Source organism: Rhea pennata, chromosome 2, assembly GCF_028389875.1.
Source record: "Rhea pennata isolate bPtePen1 chromosome 2, bPtePen1.pri, whole genome shotgun sequence".
NCBI classification, from domain to species: Eukaryota; Metazoa; Chordata; class Aves; order Rheiformes; family Rheidae; genus Rhea; species Rhea pennata.
Window position 1 is genome coordinate 131974538 of NC_084664.1, and position 15772 is coordinate 131990309.

The window sequence follows — 15772 nt, forward strand, 5'->3', positions numbered from 1 at the left end:
TTACATGAAGTTTGCTTTATTAGTGTCAAGTAACATTGAACTCCATCAGGTAAGAAGCCCGACTTTGAGTATAATTAACTATAGAAATATGGCAGAACTAGCAGTGTGTTTGTCATTTAATTTGTACTCTTAAAGTTTAAAAATTTATATTAGAAAAATAAATGTTTATTGCTTTCATTTAACAGTTCTGAAATCTTGTACAAGGATCCTGAGGTTTTTTTTCATTTCAAAAAATTCAACATGTAAGGAGACCTTAAATTTCTACTTATAAATTGTAATTTTCTATAAATCAAGCGAAATGCATGTAGTCATTAGACCTTAAAGATAATGACTAGAGAAAGCACAAAGCAAACTGTATTTTTAATAGTTTTTTGTAGCTTTCAATTGACTCAAACTCTGAATTTAAAACTTTGAGAGTTTTTTGACAGGGTCTGACTTTTTAGTAACACAAGGATTCCTTGATCCCTTGATTTCACACAGTAAAACAACTTGATCATGAAAAAAAAATGTATCAAATTACCTTCCCATCTTCAGATTTAAAAGGGAATTCTCTAATGAAGGTTCTTCTAGTGAATGATATAGTGCCACCTGGAAATATTGTTATAATCCTATTCTGCAAATCCTTGAAGTAAAAGCAGGGTCTTCAGGGAAAAGTGAACATCAGCAGAGTTCATACATGAATACATCTAGCATCAGGGATGTATCATCAAATAACCTAATACACAGCTCTTAACAGTAACATACCATTAGCTCATCTAAAAAAATTTATTCTCCTAAACTACAGAACAGAATCTCTTTTGCTTCAACCTAGCAGTGAAACTTTGAAACCATATAAGAAGAAATATCTGTACTTCTAAAATACATTAAAAATAAGTCTTACTGAAAACACTACATAAAATAATAACATTTCTTCCTAGAAAAACATTCAATTATTTTTGAAGTTAGTGACAAAACTATTATGTACAAAAAGCAAAAATCTAAAAAGTAGATGAGTCATCAAATTGTAAGAATGAAAAATAATTTCTTCAGTGGACTATACTTTTTAAGTAAGGATGTAAAGAATGTAACAACTATTCTTTTTCCTTAACTATAGAAAGTACTGCAACTCTTCAAGTTTGTAGATGAGTACTAAACTTTAGATCTTACAGACCAAACACAATACGATCACTTTTTAGAAGACAAGGACGGGCACTGACTTAAAGCTATTGCTTGGATACTGCAACTCTATTGGGCTATTTTCAAGGTGACTTACAGAATACCATTGTTGGGGACAATACATTTACTTGCCTGTTTTTTGGTGTGTTTTTGCTTCCTTACTTTAATATGGGTAGAGCAAATTAATAGCTTATAATGTATTAATCAGAACTATTACTAACATTTGAAAGTAAAATGTTTGCATTCAAGTGTAATCCTAAAATTAACATACTACTTTGTTCTGCTTCATTGGACAAGGGGAAGAATGTCTTTTCAATGAAAAGATAAATGCACAGGAGACATATATAGAGACCTGCAGATGCACATTCACATTTTGGCTATTTTTTCCTTCCACTTATTTCAGAATTCAGTAACAAATTTTGTTGGTCTTAGATGAGAAAGGTCCTTGCCTGCTAAGCCTAAAACATTCTCAACTTCCAGCATTAAGAAAGAAGCTGCTCTACAATCAGAAAGGACTGTGCTAGGAAGGAAAGGCTAATTGGTCTTGAAAGCAACTGTCCTGAAAAGTAGCATTAGGAAACTGTGGGGTGATATTAATTCAAACTCTAAGGTGAATGCAGCCAGTATCTGAGCTGTAAAACAAACTCAAATGGAAAGACCCACGCTATATTTTTGTAAATGTTTATATAGGTGTTCAAACTGAACTCTAAAATCTGAGCTATCAAGGTCAATGAGACTGCTCTCAAGATTAAAAAAAAAAAAGTGCTAGAAAAAGTTTGGAAAGAAGAGGTGGCAGGAGGCTTCACAAATACTTTACATATCTTGTGGTTTCTTTGACATAGTTTCATTCAAAATAAAAATGTGAGAGGCAGCTCAAAATGTGCTTGTCCATATAAAGTGAAAACGTTTCCTGTTTTGACTGTATTAGCAAATTGCATATCACAAACACTTTATTCCAGCTGCATGTAAAGAGGTAAATTTTCCTAATTTCAGCCGATGCTTCTTAAGTAAAACTTCTGCAGAAATCATAAATAAAAAAAATTATGTAAGTGGTAAATTTTTACCCTAACCAGTAATAATTTTAATGAAAAGCTACACTTTCTAGCCAAAAGGTTAACTTTCAGCAGAAGTTTTGAATAGTCAGTTACTAAGTTATTTGCAGATCTATGATTTATGAATGTGTTTTTCTTATGGGGGAAAGAGACTGATTTTTAACAGTATTGTTTCTTTTCCAATATACAACAGATAGAAGGGAACCACTGACTATATACATTATCCCAGACTAGCAAGGCCTGGACAAAAGATGTATTTATGTTATTTTTCCAGCACAGGGAAAAATACACTGCCACTAGCACAGGTATCAAGAAGAGGAACTGCAGGTCAATGACAGCAACTGGAGGGATCTAAAAAAAAAGCTGAGAAAAAATGAGTCATTAGTATGACCGAGAGAGATGGCTCTGCATCACGTGTAAACAAGGTCTCTACTCGTGTTTGCTACTTTTTTAGCACTTGAACAATTCTTAAGATGATGGCTTGAGACTTGAAAGATGGTTTTAACTCCCCTCTCCATTACGCAGATCCTGGATGGCTTTGAGCAAAATATTTCTCATCTGAATAAGGAGGATAAGAATAGTAACACTTTCTACCTCAAAGGGCTGATTGTGAGAATAGATTGGTTGCTCAGATGCTACAGCAATGTTTCCAAGTAAGTTTTAAAAGAATTTTGAAAAGAAAATAATCAGAATTCCATTATTTTTAGATGACCATAATTCAAAAATCTATTTTCAACCATCATAACCTGTATGCATGTATGCAAATAATTTTTGAGTGATTAGCCTTAGCAATGTGAAGAATACTTATTGGAAAATACTTCAGGAGTTGATAGAAAATGGATTAAGAGGAGATGAGCAAGTTATTAAATGACCTACACAACAGCTTCCCAGTTGCAGTAAGAGCAATGACTTCTACATTGCTTAGTGTGATCCCTTCAAAATGTCTACAGCAAAACTCTAGTTTGAAAAGTGACTATGTAAAAATAGCACTTCCTACTCAGCAGATCTGTTCCTGTGTACTTTAGTGGGGAGAGGAAAAAAAAGTATCAGCACATGTCTTCACTGCTGAGCTAACATATCTCTGGGAAAAGAAACTGGATTATACTTCACTTTATGCAACATCATCAAAATCGCCAACTTAAAACTAACGTAACTGGGCAAAGCCCATCATTTCAAATTGTGTCCTTTGAAACTAGACCTGCATAACCTAATTATCTTCAGCTGAATGGAAATGAGTGAAATGAAAGGAAATTAATCCTTCAGACTGAAAAATCATTATTGGATTTCTTCCAGTTTCCTATCATCATCCAAACTAATCAAGTTATTTCTCCCCCAGGTGGAAAATGAAAGTGGGAGATAACGATGATTCTTTTCTTAAATATTTGGCAGGTAATTTCAGAGTATGGTGCCCATATAAGTTTCAAGAGGTTACATAAGGACTTCAGAAGGCTAACAGTATGATAACAGCTGCTAGCACAGGGATGTGAGCAATGCAAAAATGAGATTCGTGTAGTCTAGCCAGCCATTTTCCAGGGATGTCAGACTCTTGAGTGATGGAGTAGGTTTTGCCACTATCAACTGTCTCCTGTTTTCAAAGGATTAATGTTTCACAACAAATGTCCCTCTCTCAGCCTTTGAAAAGAAGTCACTGTGCTCACTCTCCCTTCCCCCCCGATAAGAGCAGATGAAGATGCTCTAGTGCTTTGTTTTAGTTTTTTCAAGTACAATCTTTAACATTAGAAAATGCATACTTAGTATCTGTCTAGAAATATGAAAGGTTACTTTGATCATTTTTGCCATTTATATACTTGTTAGAGAAGAGCATATTTACATCTTTAATATTCAGCTAATCTACAAAAACTTCTTTGATCAAATAGGCACGCTATTTATCTGCAAAAACTGTGCCAAAGACTCATCTCTAGATAGTCTAATGTGTGAAGTGATGAATTTGTTTTCAACTCTTTTGCAGAATGCCTTCTATTTTTCACTTTGGATTAAAACACCTACCCTTTTAACAAGTGGATTGCATCTCTCGATCTATCTTTAAATAGAAAAGAAATGATATCAGAGTGATTCCCTTAGGCTTTTGCCTGACATTTAACTACTCAGAAAACTTCTGAGAAAGGAAAACTAATGACATGATGCTTGCAGACACAATCCTTCAGACAAACAGAAATGGCTAGGTATTTCTTTTCCGTATCTGTGACATAAGTCATTCCAGTGGGCCTTATAGCCACAGGCCCTGAAAGCCCTCCGTCAGCTCCCGGAGCTGTGCAACTTAGAAGCTTCACTGGCTAGAACTGCAAGTTTTGAGGTAGGGGTTCCACACTCATTGCAAATGGTCACACACAAGAAGATTAACTTTTCAGGAAAAGGCCCCACACAGGCTCTTATAGAAACCCATCTAGCAATGTAGTTTTCCAACAGAACCTGGATTCAGATCTGTTATATCAGCTTTAGACAAAGGCAAATCCCAGTAAAAAAGCAATAGATTTCTGTGATCAAATTGTGTTCTTACAAAACATGCTCTCCAAGCAATGACTGGGCCTGTAATTCTGCTCTTGGTACAGAAAACGGCACCAAGCTTTCTCTTCCAAAAAACTCTTTCCCCAAATGAAAATCCATCCAAGAATGTTTTAATCAATAAAAGAGTGAGAGTCAAACTGCATAATAATTCTTTTATGTATTTAGAACACAGTATTTGCTTTGAACCTCAAGCTGAATCTTGGAGCCCCTTCAAACATGGTCTGTCTGCATATTTACAGAGAAAGTACTGGGTATTCTTTTTCATATGGTACCAGGCATTCAAACAATAAAGGGTTAACACATCTGGCAAGCAAGGAATACAATCTGATAAGCAAACCAGAATATATCTGGAGTCACCATCAGCAAAGGACTTCTATTTTACCATCCTAAAATTGAAGTGCCATGACAGAGCCTTCTCAGAAAAACACTGCCAGAGCTGCAGTCCTGCCAGAATTACTCCAGCATTTTTGCAGAATATTCCTTAAGATACACACATCTGGGAGCACGTGTACTGGTGGACACTGTGTGCATGCAGCTCAGGTATGTTAGAGCTCAGTAGGCTATGCTCCATCTATCAGTAATATAACTCATTAAGGGTATTCAGGTGTTCAAAGAGTAACTGTGTACAGTCTTGTATTGGTGTGAGACACACCTGCAACTTATTTAAGGAAGGATTGCAGTTTGTTATCATGTAAGATGCAAAACATATAATAAGAATATTAAAGAGAAACATTTAACTATAGAAAAATTGATCCTTACATATCATAAAAATAGTTTGGAGATTGTAAAGCATCTTTTCTAAACAATTATGAAATTGGGAAACAGTAGAACGTACTACAGACATATAAGGAATATTCTTAAAAACTTACAAACAGGTAAAAATAAATACAGTCTTCAGTGAGATGATTTTTTACTTTTTTTTTTTTTTTCAAAATCTCTAGTTCTTTTCTTTTTTGGTTTTAATCAGAAGACACGTTTTCTTTGCAAGCAATGTTTTTTTTTTTTTTTTTTTTTTTTTTTTTTTTTTTTTTTTTTTTACCTGAGACAAATTTGTGGAAACAGATTTACTGAGAATAATTTTGACACTTTTCTGGCAACTGTCAGTGCTGCCTGGTGAAAGCAGCTAAATTTTGCTGTAGATGAGATTTACAAAAATACACGAAAACAGTTTCTGAATTCATCCAAACATCATCCCCATAAAGACTAACCTAAACAGAAATGTAAGGATTGTAAAGTAATTTTTAATTACAGCAGGAACTCCATTTGGTATACAGTACTCACAGTTTAATATTAAAGTATTATTTTTTCCCCAAGGAAAAAAATAAAGACTTCAAATGTTGATTCCAAATTTTATTTTTAAAGATGCCCATACTGGAATTCTATCATCTATTTTTTTCAAAATTGCATGTAGAGCGATCTGCTTCCAGTGATTTCAAGTTGAAGATTAAAAAATCTGGAGTTTTCAATCTATTGAATAAAGAAAAAGAAACAGCAGGGATTTCTGCTGTGTCCAACTTCCAATGACCAGTCACCAGCATGTAAAAGACAGGGTGCAAAGAACAGCTAAGGACTCTGTCTCTGCAAGTCGTGAACTGTAAATCACTCCTTTGTCTTGTAAAAATTTAAGGCTCAAGGCTTTTGGTACGAAAGCAACCAGAAGACATCACCAGTATTTTGATGAGGCTGCATTGTGTGGTGATGATTTGCACCATTTAAACTAGGTTCCTAGAGCTAACTCTACAAACAATTTGCATCCTACAAGGTAATTCGACAGGGACTTTTAAACTGTATATATCTGACAAAACTCATCTTCAGTGCAATGCTTTTTATATTTCCAATCTTGATGGTTCATCTCTCAAATGAACTTTTGGAAGCTTCTTATTCAAATTCTTCATAGTATAACCAGTTAAAAGGTGCTTCAGATGACAACTTAATAACAGCTGATCTTGTGAAAAAAGAATACAACAAGATGACAGGAAATTGGAGTACTATTCTTGGTATTCCATAGCTTTTTTTTTCCCTCATTCTGAGAAATTTGTTTAACCTTACTAAGCCTCATTATATTCTCTATAAAATAAGGATAATGATACATACTTATTCTACAGAGATCTAGGAAGATAATTATCTTTATATTGAAGGCTATGGGAATGAAAAGTATCATTATTTCACTGTTATTTAATTGTGTGAAAATTATCTTTCAACTTATATTAAAGTCTTTGGTATTAAATATAAAAAGACTGAGTAGAAGTATTCAATGCCATAGCCCTTTACTTTCTCCATGGGTGAAGGTGTTTGTATATACCACTTGATTGGTAGTTCCAGATCCTTTTTGAGAAACAGAGATGATTTTCTCTTTGTAGGAGGAAAAATCCCTATCAAATTTGTATTTCCTATTTAGCTCAGGTTCTTCGTGGCCATCTTATTATGTTCCAGGTTTTAGAGCTTTTGGCTTTGCGAGCATTATAAGGCTGTTCTAGTAATCATGCTACAAAGAATAATCATCTAAAAATAAGCTAGAAGGCCAGTCTCTCTGATGTTAATGTCCCATTGGAAGGGTAACAATAGTAGGATGTTGGCTAACTACAAATCTCTCTGCACCTTTCTAATAAACTTTCCTCAGTACAGTGATAACAAAAACAATGCTTTTCAAAGCAATTTCTAATGTTAAATATGATTCCTATTTTAGGACAAGTCCAAACCAGTGACCATGTTTCCCAAAGAAATTCTTGTAAAAGCAGAAGAGTCATGTCAGGATAAATTTTACCACATCAACACCAGAAAATCAGAGGCTATTTAATCTATTAAAATAGAGTGTTTTGATAGGTGAGATATATAGGTAGATGTAACAATAGAAACATCTAATGACATCCTTTGCTCCCAAAGAATTTACGGTCTAGAATTAGGCATTAAGATCTTGAGTGTATTAAGCCCTTGTGACCTTTTTTGCGGGGGAAGAAGAAGAAAAGTAAGATCTGTGTACGTGGTGAGGATATTAGAATAACCCTAACAATATTTAGAGGGTACTTAAATAAGAAGCATCAAGGAAGTTTACCCGAGTTCACATATTCATACACACACACACGGACACATGTGTATGTGCGTGTGTATTTATACAAAATAAGTTTATATGGCTTCATATAGGTATTGAGTAAGTTGATTTGAAATTTGGGGAAATGGTTATAACAGATCACATTTACTAGGAAAATTTACATTGTGATTCACCAATCAGTGTTACTCGTTTGCTAGGTCTTTACTTTACTGTGGCAAAATGAAGAGCACATTTCATTCTCTTAGATGTCTTCAGACATTACAGTCCCCTGCAGCTCTGAGTCACAAATCAAGTACTTTTTACAGCATGGATTTTCAGTATCTGACTGTGTTCTAGCTCTCAAGTTTTGATTGTGAGGAATGGTGTAGCTCTACTGCAGTAGCTAAATTAATTTAAAAAACCTACTATAACCATACACATATATTTTATTTCTGTTGCAATTCAGAAAACAGATCTGCTTGTGATAAGTTAATATCAATGTTCAGAGGGGGTCAGAGTAAGAATTAAATAAAAGTTCTTTAAGACTGTTCTTATAACCACAAGAAAGAAAAACTACTGCTATCTTCTGAAACAATCTTGCCTAGCTGCAGGGGACAATGTGAGAATAAAGAAAAGTAATACATTGACTTTATTATTGTCAGTGATAGCAAAGATCGTGACAAATAGAAAACCAACGCTGTGTCACTGGGTCACTGTGCAACAGCAGTACAGCCACATTGTACAATGTATTGAAGCTTCCCTGACAGATAAGGTCTAAAAGGTCCAAAAGTTCTAAGCAAGAAACCACAGAAATTTGCAGATGACGCAAAACTGGGAGAAGTGGCTGATATACAAGAGCACTTGATATACAATAGCACTGCTATTCAAAGAGACCTTGACAGGCTGGAGAAATGGGAAGAAAGGAACCTCATGAAGTTCAACAAAGGGAAGCACAAAGTCCTGCACCTACGGAGGAATAACCCCATGCACCAGTACAGGCTGGGGTCAACGAGCTAGAAAGCAGCTCTGCAGAGAAGGACCTAGGGGTTCCGGCAGACAGCAAGCTGAATATAGGCCAGCAATGCATCCTCATGGCAGAGAAGGCCAATGGTATCCTGGCTGCGTTAGAAAGAGCATTGTCAGTAGAATGAGGGACGTGATCCTTTCCCTCTGCTCAGCACAGGCGAGGCCACATTTGGACTGCTGTGTCTAGTGCTAGGCTCCCTCAGTACAAGACATGGAGCTACTGGAGTGAGTCCAGTGAAGTGTCATAAAGATAGATGATGAAAGGCCTAGAGCATCTCCTGTAAGGAGAGGCTGAGAGAGCTGGGAATGTTCAGCCTGAAGAACAGACAATCACGAGGGATATCTTATCAATTTATATAATATCTGAGGGGAAGGTGTAATAAGGACGTGGACAAAATCTTCTCAGTGGTGCCCAGTGACAGACGAGAGGCAATGGGCACAAAGTGAAGCATAGGAAATTCCACCTGGACACAATAAAATTGTTTACTATGAGGGTGATTGAATAAGGGAACAGGTTGCCAGAGAGGCTGTTAACTACCTACCTTCGGAGATACTCAAAATCGGACTAGACATAGTCTTGCGCTCTAGCTGACCCTGCTATGGATGATTTCCAGAGGTCTCTTCAAACCCCAAATAGTCTGTGATTCTCTGATTTGTAAGGATCTGGTATAAGTTTATTGAGCAATGTCTAAAGCCTCATAACAAAAAATAAGAACTTTTAAACCAGAATCCAAAAAATTGCACCATTCATAAAATTATTCAGAACAGCTATTAAAAGTCTATGATGCATCTTTCACTGTGACTTTCCAAAATCTATTTCTAGTCTGTTATTCCAGAAAATACAATGCTCCTACTCTGTCCTCTTCCTAGCAGAGATTCAAGAGACAAAAGCAGTTCCTTTTTATTTTTATATTCCTAAATAATCCTCTGAGGATTCTGACAACTCTTTGGAAGGCGAAAGGCTATCATAAAATAAATGAAAAGCTATGCAGTAGCATTCATATAGTATTTTATATGTTAAAAGATGTACATGAACAAAGTAGAGTGTGATTAAATAGTTTAGTTGTATGAGGCTTTTTGTTCTGTATATCTGCTTTTACACATCTGTATAACTACTCTTAATACAGAAGTACATGAGGAAAACAAACGCCCAGCATGTTAGCTACATGCTTATTTACATGCTGTCTAGTTTCTAGTGGCTTCTAGAGACTCGAAATCATTTGGATGCTACTCTATTCCTATGTCTTAATCTCTACCTTTGTTTTCATTATGGGTTCAATTGTGCTGATATATGCCAGAAATAAAGTGGCTTAATTCAGGTGAATTAAAACACACTGAGAAAAAAGGCTTGGGAACTTTGTGCAGGAAAGGAAGTTCCCAAGCCTCATTTCTCATGCTATAGTATAACTCTTCTAGAGAACACAGGTGTTAAATCAGCAGCACTGTACAATTACTTACCAATTACTTCTCAGTCAAGGTGAGATGTAAGTGTAAACTTCTTTCATTGATCACAGCTATGTTGATGCCAGTACAGTCTAAAAATGCAAATGTAATTGTCCACAGATAGATCTACCTGTGATCATAGAATCATAGAATTGGTAAGATTGGAAGGGACCTCTGGAGATCATCTAGTCCAACCCTCAAACAAGGGGCCCACACAGGGATCGAACCTGCAACACTGGCATTATTAGCACCATGCTCTAACCAACTGAGCTAAGACTTCGTGACCCTGTCTACAGTATACTTTCAGATCTATTTTTTTCTACAGGAAAAGTGTTATGTGGAGGACTAAAATACCTAAAAATTAGCTAGATTCTGATTTTTAAAGAGGGAAAAATCAACAAACATAATTAGTGGGCATTCTATAACATTAACATATTGTTACCTATGCATTGTGAAACATTTTCACAGGAGTGCAGAGATTCTAACTGGTTATATCCCCAAAACTGTAAAAAAAGCACAACTATTTAGTTATTAAATAGCTTGTTCCTTGAGAGAGGAAAAAACTATTCTTGCATTTCTGCCCACTTTAGCAGCAGGGAACTGCCATATAAAAGTAAATGTACTACTTAAATAATGATTTTTCTTTAATATACTGAGATATTAATTGTTCCAGGATCAGATTCTGCCACTGCTGTTACATAGTATAATGCAGACAGAATACATCTATATTGCTGTCTCAAAGACCATTTAACACTCTTCTTATCACTTAGAGGCTTAACATACACACAATAAGAAACACCTGTAGGCATACCCTTACACTTACATGTAGTCCCACTGATTTCAGGCTCTTGTTTTACAGGATTAAAAGTTGCTGACTTTAGCACAGTAACTTTCACACTATCCCCCCCCCCCCAAAAAAAAAAAAAGAAAAAAAAAAGAAAAAAAAGAAAGATCAAGAAAATGTTCCTCTTTCCTGCAGGTTTTTGTGTAATTCTATGAAAAAAATAGAAAGAGGTAGAGTAAAACAGTTAAAGGCATTCAATCTCTGTCAAGATTTAAAGATATTTATTGCCTATAATTTGATTATTTAGGTTTTTATCTCTTTGAGTTAGTAGAAAATTGAGAACTGTCAGGAATCAGGCTGACACAATTTTCCATGTGATTTAAAGGGTGGAGACTTAAAGACATTTATTCAGATCTTCTGGAGTAAAAAATGCTCAGTCCTGTGGCTGCATGTTAGAATGAGAACATTTTAACAAGATCTTCCCCTATTAGCAATGTGCAATAAAATGAAAATGCTGGCCTCTGGCATTTAGTCAAGGCTTACAAAAACAGTGTTCTGCTTATTTGTCCTTGTCTTGCATGTTAAGATGTATGCATTATGCCAGATAAAACAAATTAAAAAGATCACAAACCTATTTTTTATCACAAGGGTCAGCTTTGTCATTTCTACAAGAGACTAATGCCTGTTCAAAATCATCTGAAACAATCAGAAAACTTTTAATTTGGTGTACCTTAAATATGACTAATCAGTACAACCTTAATCTGTTGATTATACTCTGCACTAATGCATTCACTGCAAAGGTTGACCTGCCAAGTTATGTCTTGCAAGACATCTGTTTGGGCTTGATCCTTTGAAAAGCTCAGTGTCAGGGCCACGTGCACTAACAGGCCTTAGCGGCCCTGACCAGCCTCACCTAGGGCCTCCATCCACACCTCCTGCCCATGGCCCTGGAGCTCCATTTAATCTCAGGCCTGCATCAACAACCTTCATCTGAACTATGCTGTAGGTGTACCTACCGTTCTCTGCCCTGTTGCTGGATTGCTTTTTGGATTTCCTAGATTGATCTTGGACCTGGCTTGTTGCCTTGCTTTTGCCTGTTGATTGCTGGACTGTTGATAAGGCCTGCTGCAGTCATCATCCTATTCTGCTCATCTGACTGCAGTGGGACTGTGCCTTGCCAGCAAGGACACCACTAGGTTGTGTTTTGGCCACCCTCAGCTCCTGATTTGCCTTTCCTTAGGGAATAGTTCTGCTTTTGCTGCTCCTTGATACTTGGTGGCCATCATTTCTGTCAAAAGTGCATCTCTTTTTTTAAAAAGTCAGGCATTTGAAAATACTCAGTATATCACATAAATCCTTTTTTTAACATGAGTGGTGGAGCCCAAGTCTACCATGTTCACTATCAGCATATTTCAGTTATATTACCCTCAGTATCTTTTTTAATTTTCTTATCCTTCTTTACCCACTCTTTCTCGTCAGAACGTTTTCAAAGTGTGCCAGTGACATTTCCTCAGTTAGGTAGGCACTGTGATCTAGCTGTACTCTAAACTATGCAGCTCTACATGAAAAAAGCCAAAGACAGAAAATATTTAGAAATTAGCGCTAGCAGAAGCAGCTGCAGAAATGATCAGAGATTTGTATACTCAGAAAAAAAAAGTTAAAATTTTGAGCTTTGTTTTGCTTTATTCTTATTGGCTATTTTCTGCAACCCTCTGTAACTTCTCAGATCCCAGCTGTGTGTCATAACCTTTTTCTTCTTGCTCTCTCATAGTTGTACAACTAGCCTAATGCTTACTACTGCTATATATTTTACTCTGTCTACTGAACCTCCATTTTAAACCTGCACCTGTCTTATTTATTTAAGTAGTAAGCTTACCAGGAGAGAAATCGTTTACTACTATGGATCCTGACTGTGCTAAGTGTTTTAAAAAATGTTTGTGTTTAGTCTATAGGCACTAAGAGAGTAAATATTACAATATTATCAACGACACTGTCTTATACAATCAATAATACTGTCACATACTTTAATCTTTGTAGAATTGAATAATATTGTTATGTTTCCATGTACTTAAAACACAATTCCTATAGAATTAAAAATACTTTTGGAAGCATACCTGGCTAGCTTTATTGTAAAAGATGACTATTATCCCCATATCTATATATAAATGGTTTCTTTCGTGCTCCTTACCTTCCTAATCTCTCATTATTTTTACCTTTTTCATCATTACTCCAGGAGCTGGAGGTAAAAGGTAAAACACTTTTCCAAACAGAGAATACTTATGGCATTTAATTTCTTCTACTATACATCTGACAGAGTCCTGTACATTCTAGGGAAGCATTCTGATTAATTGCTTGAATACAGATCTGTTCCACATATCCTTTACATTTATCCTAACAATCCAGTTTTATACAGTTCACTAAATAATGGGTTCACTCAGACGTATTTACGAAGTTGCACAGGCACATACTCCTAGGACTTAACTATAGGCAACTGCGTCATCCAGAAACCAAAAAGCAGCAAAAAATAGGTGAAAAACCTCTCCAAAATTGGAGAAAAATGTCCTTTTTTTTTTTTTTTTTTTTTTTTGGGGGGGGGGGGGAAGCATCAAGAGTTTGGAGCGGTCTAAAAGAAAAGATTATGTTCTTCTATTAAGGCCTTTACAAAGCAGACTGTAGGTTGAATATTAAGCACAAATCTTTTGGTAAGTCTGTGACATCTAATTTTTAATTCCATAGTTTCTCATAAAATGCTTAAATGTAAAATACTATATACTGGGGACTTAAAGAAAATATCATGCAAACTTTAATGACTGCTGTACAGAAATGAATGTTTCCTTGTCTTTTTGACAACCTCCTTGTAAAAGCTGGTTCTATACCAATCCAAAAGAAGAATAAGTTAGCATTTAACAATTCAATACCATTCATTTAGAGATTTATGTTTGGCTAGACAAATTAGTTCAGAAAAAACCATATACAGCTAACCTTCCTACTCTGCGAAAATACTAAATGCATTAAAAAGGAAACTGTAAGAAACATTTTGAATTATCTACATATTTACAGCATGTAGATAGCTTTTCTCAACTTTCCTACTTAAAGATAAAAGCAGTACATAAGAAATAGTTTTTCACCTTGCAAGTGGATGGTTGGCCTTATAAGCCTCACATAGGCAAGTTGATTATCCAAAGGAGGACTAATTACAGTATATTATCAGTCCATATACAGAATAGAGGTTCTATAAGTTAATTGTTAATTTATATCAATGAAATTATATATTGCTCCATACTTCATTAAAAATCTGGCAAAAATGCAGACTAATTCTCAACAGTTATTAATTTCAGAATATATTTTTAGCTATTATTTAAGATGCAAAATAGCTTCTTTTCAACAGTGACTCATTCAAGCAAAGCTCACAGACTGCGTTCAAACTATTATGGTAGCATATAATTTTTCCTCAGACATAAGGGCTGTGTTGCTTCTAAAGAAAAAAGCACCATAAACTTCACAGAACACCCTATTGATTTACACAAAAAAAGACACAAAAAGTCTGTTGTTGACTCACTGCCCACTACAGCTAAGAAAAAAAATCATCATTTTTTAACTGGAGATTGTCTTCTGCTTGCAGTTTACAATCAATGAATAGGACAGAGGTGATAATAGCTGACACTTTCTGCTGACATACTTGTTCTGTATACTAATAAACATCTGAGACAAGCTAAAATTGTTGAAAGCAGAACAATAGAAGAAAAACATTTCTTTTCCCCTAAAGGCTATGGAAAAAACATGCAATGAAAATAAGTATTCCTAATGTTTTGAAATAGAGGAATGGCTTAAAATATCCTATTTTTTTAAAAATGTCATTACAGACAATAGGTGAACTTCATCCTTAACATAATTGCCATCATTATCTAAGTCAGGTTTCTATTATCGTAACAGTTGTACACTGTGCTTCTAGTTACTTCACTAAGAAAACTAGAAAACAGTAATAAAATACCAGTAAGATATTTTCCATGATATCAGTGCCAGACCTGTTAAAGAAATGTGCTCTAGAGAAAATAAGTATCACCTAGCAATTTCTTTCAATATATCTTTGAACACAGGCCCCTGCAGCTCCATATTGCTTTTATTGTTCTTTGAAAAAATTATTTTATTCAAAATGTAAAAGACAAAAACCTGTCTTGATATTAACTTTATAAAAGATTTTTTTTTTACTTTTTATCTTGTGTCAACCATTATTTTTGTGCTTTTTAAGCTAGGATTTTTTTGCATAATATGATTAGACAAGATTTTTGTTATATAATTATCAGTGACTCTAGATTACTGGAACCCTTCTATCTTGTGTTTGTTCCTAACAGAAGAAATTAAGACATAGGCATGAGCAGTAAATAGGAAAAGTAGCCGCAAGAAGGTCAGAGAACAGATCCTAAGAGACATACCTTCAAACCAATGTTTATGGCCACAGCTTCCATTTAATTTAATTTAATTTCAGACATTCTCATCTTTCACTTTAAGAAAGTATTTCTAACATGTGCTTTCAGTGTTTTAGAATATGACCTGAGCACAACTTATGTTCTGACAGCTAAAATGATACTTCTGGCTATGTGCCATCCTTTGCACACACTCAGAAACGCTCACAACAATTACTCTAGGAAACCCGAGTATGCTAACATTGCCCTAGCAGAGGATTTTATGGTAAGTGAAAAAAACTCCTGCACTGTCCTAACTAGATGTATGCAGGTATACAACTTTTGGTGAATACTA

At 35.2% G+C, this 15772-nt stretch overlaps 1 long non-coding RNA gene across 3 annotated transcripts in view; it reads right to left on the reverse strand.

Moving 5' to 3' along the window:
• LOC134137431 (uncharacterized) overlaps positions 1 to 15772 on the reverse strand; it is a 35068-nt gene that overhangs the window by 13210 nt on the left and 6086 nt on the right. The window contains exon 5 of one of the 3 annotated variants that reach the window (XR_009957693.1): positions 10246 to 10360. The exons of 1 other annotated variant lie outside the window; for it this stretch is intronic. This is a non-coding gene — a long non-coding RNA (uncharacterized LOC134137431). Of the gene's footprint in view, positions 1 to 5794; positions 6201 to 10245; positions 10361 to 15772 lie in introns of those variants that run through there. One more of the 3 variants, XR_009957694.1, reaches the window with a different exon arrangement.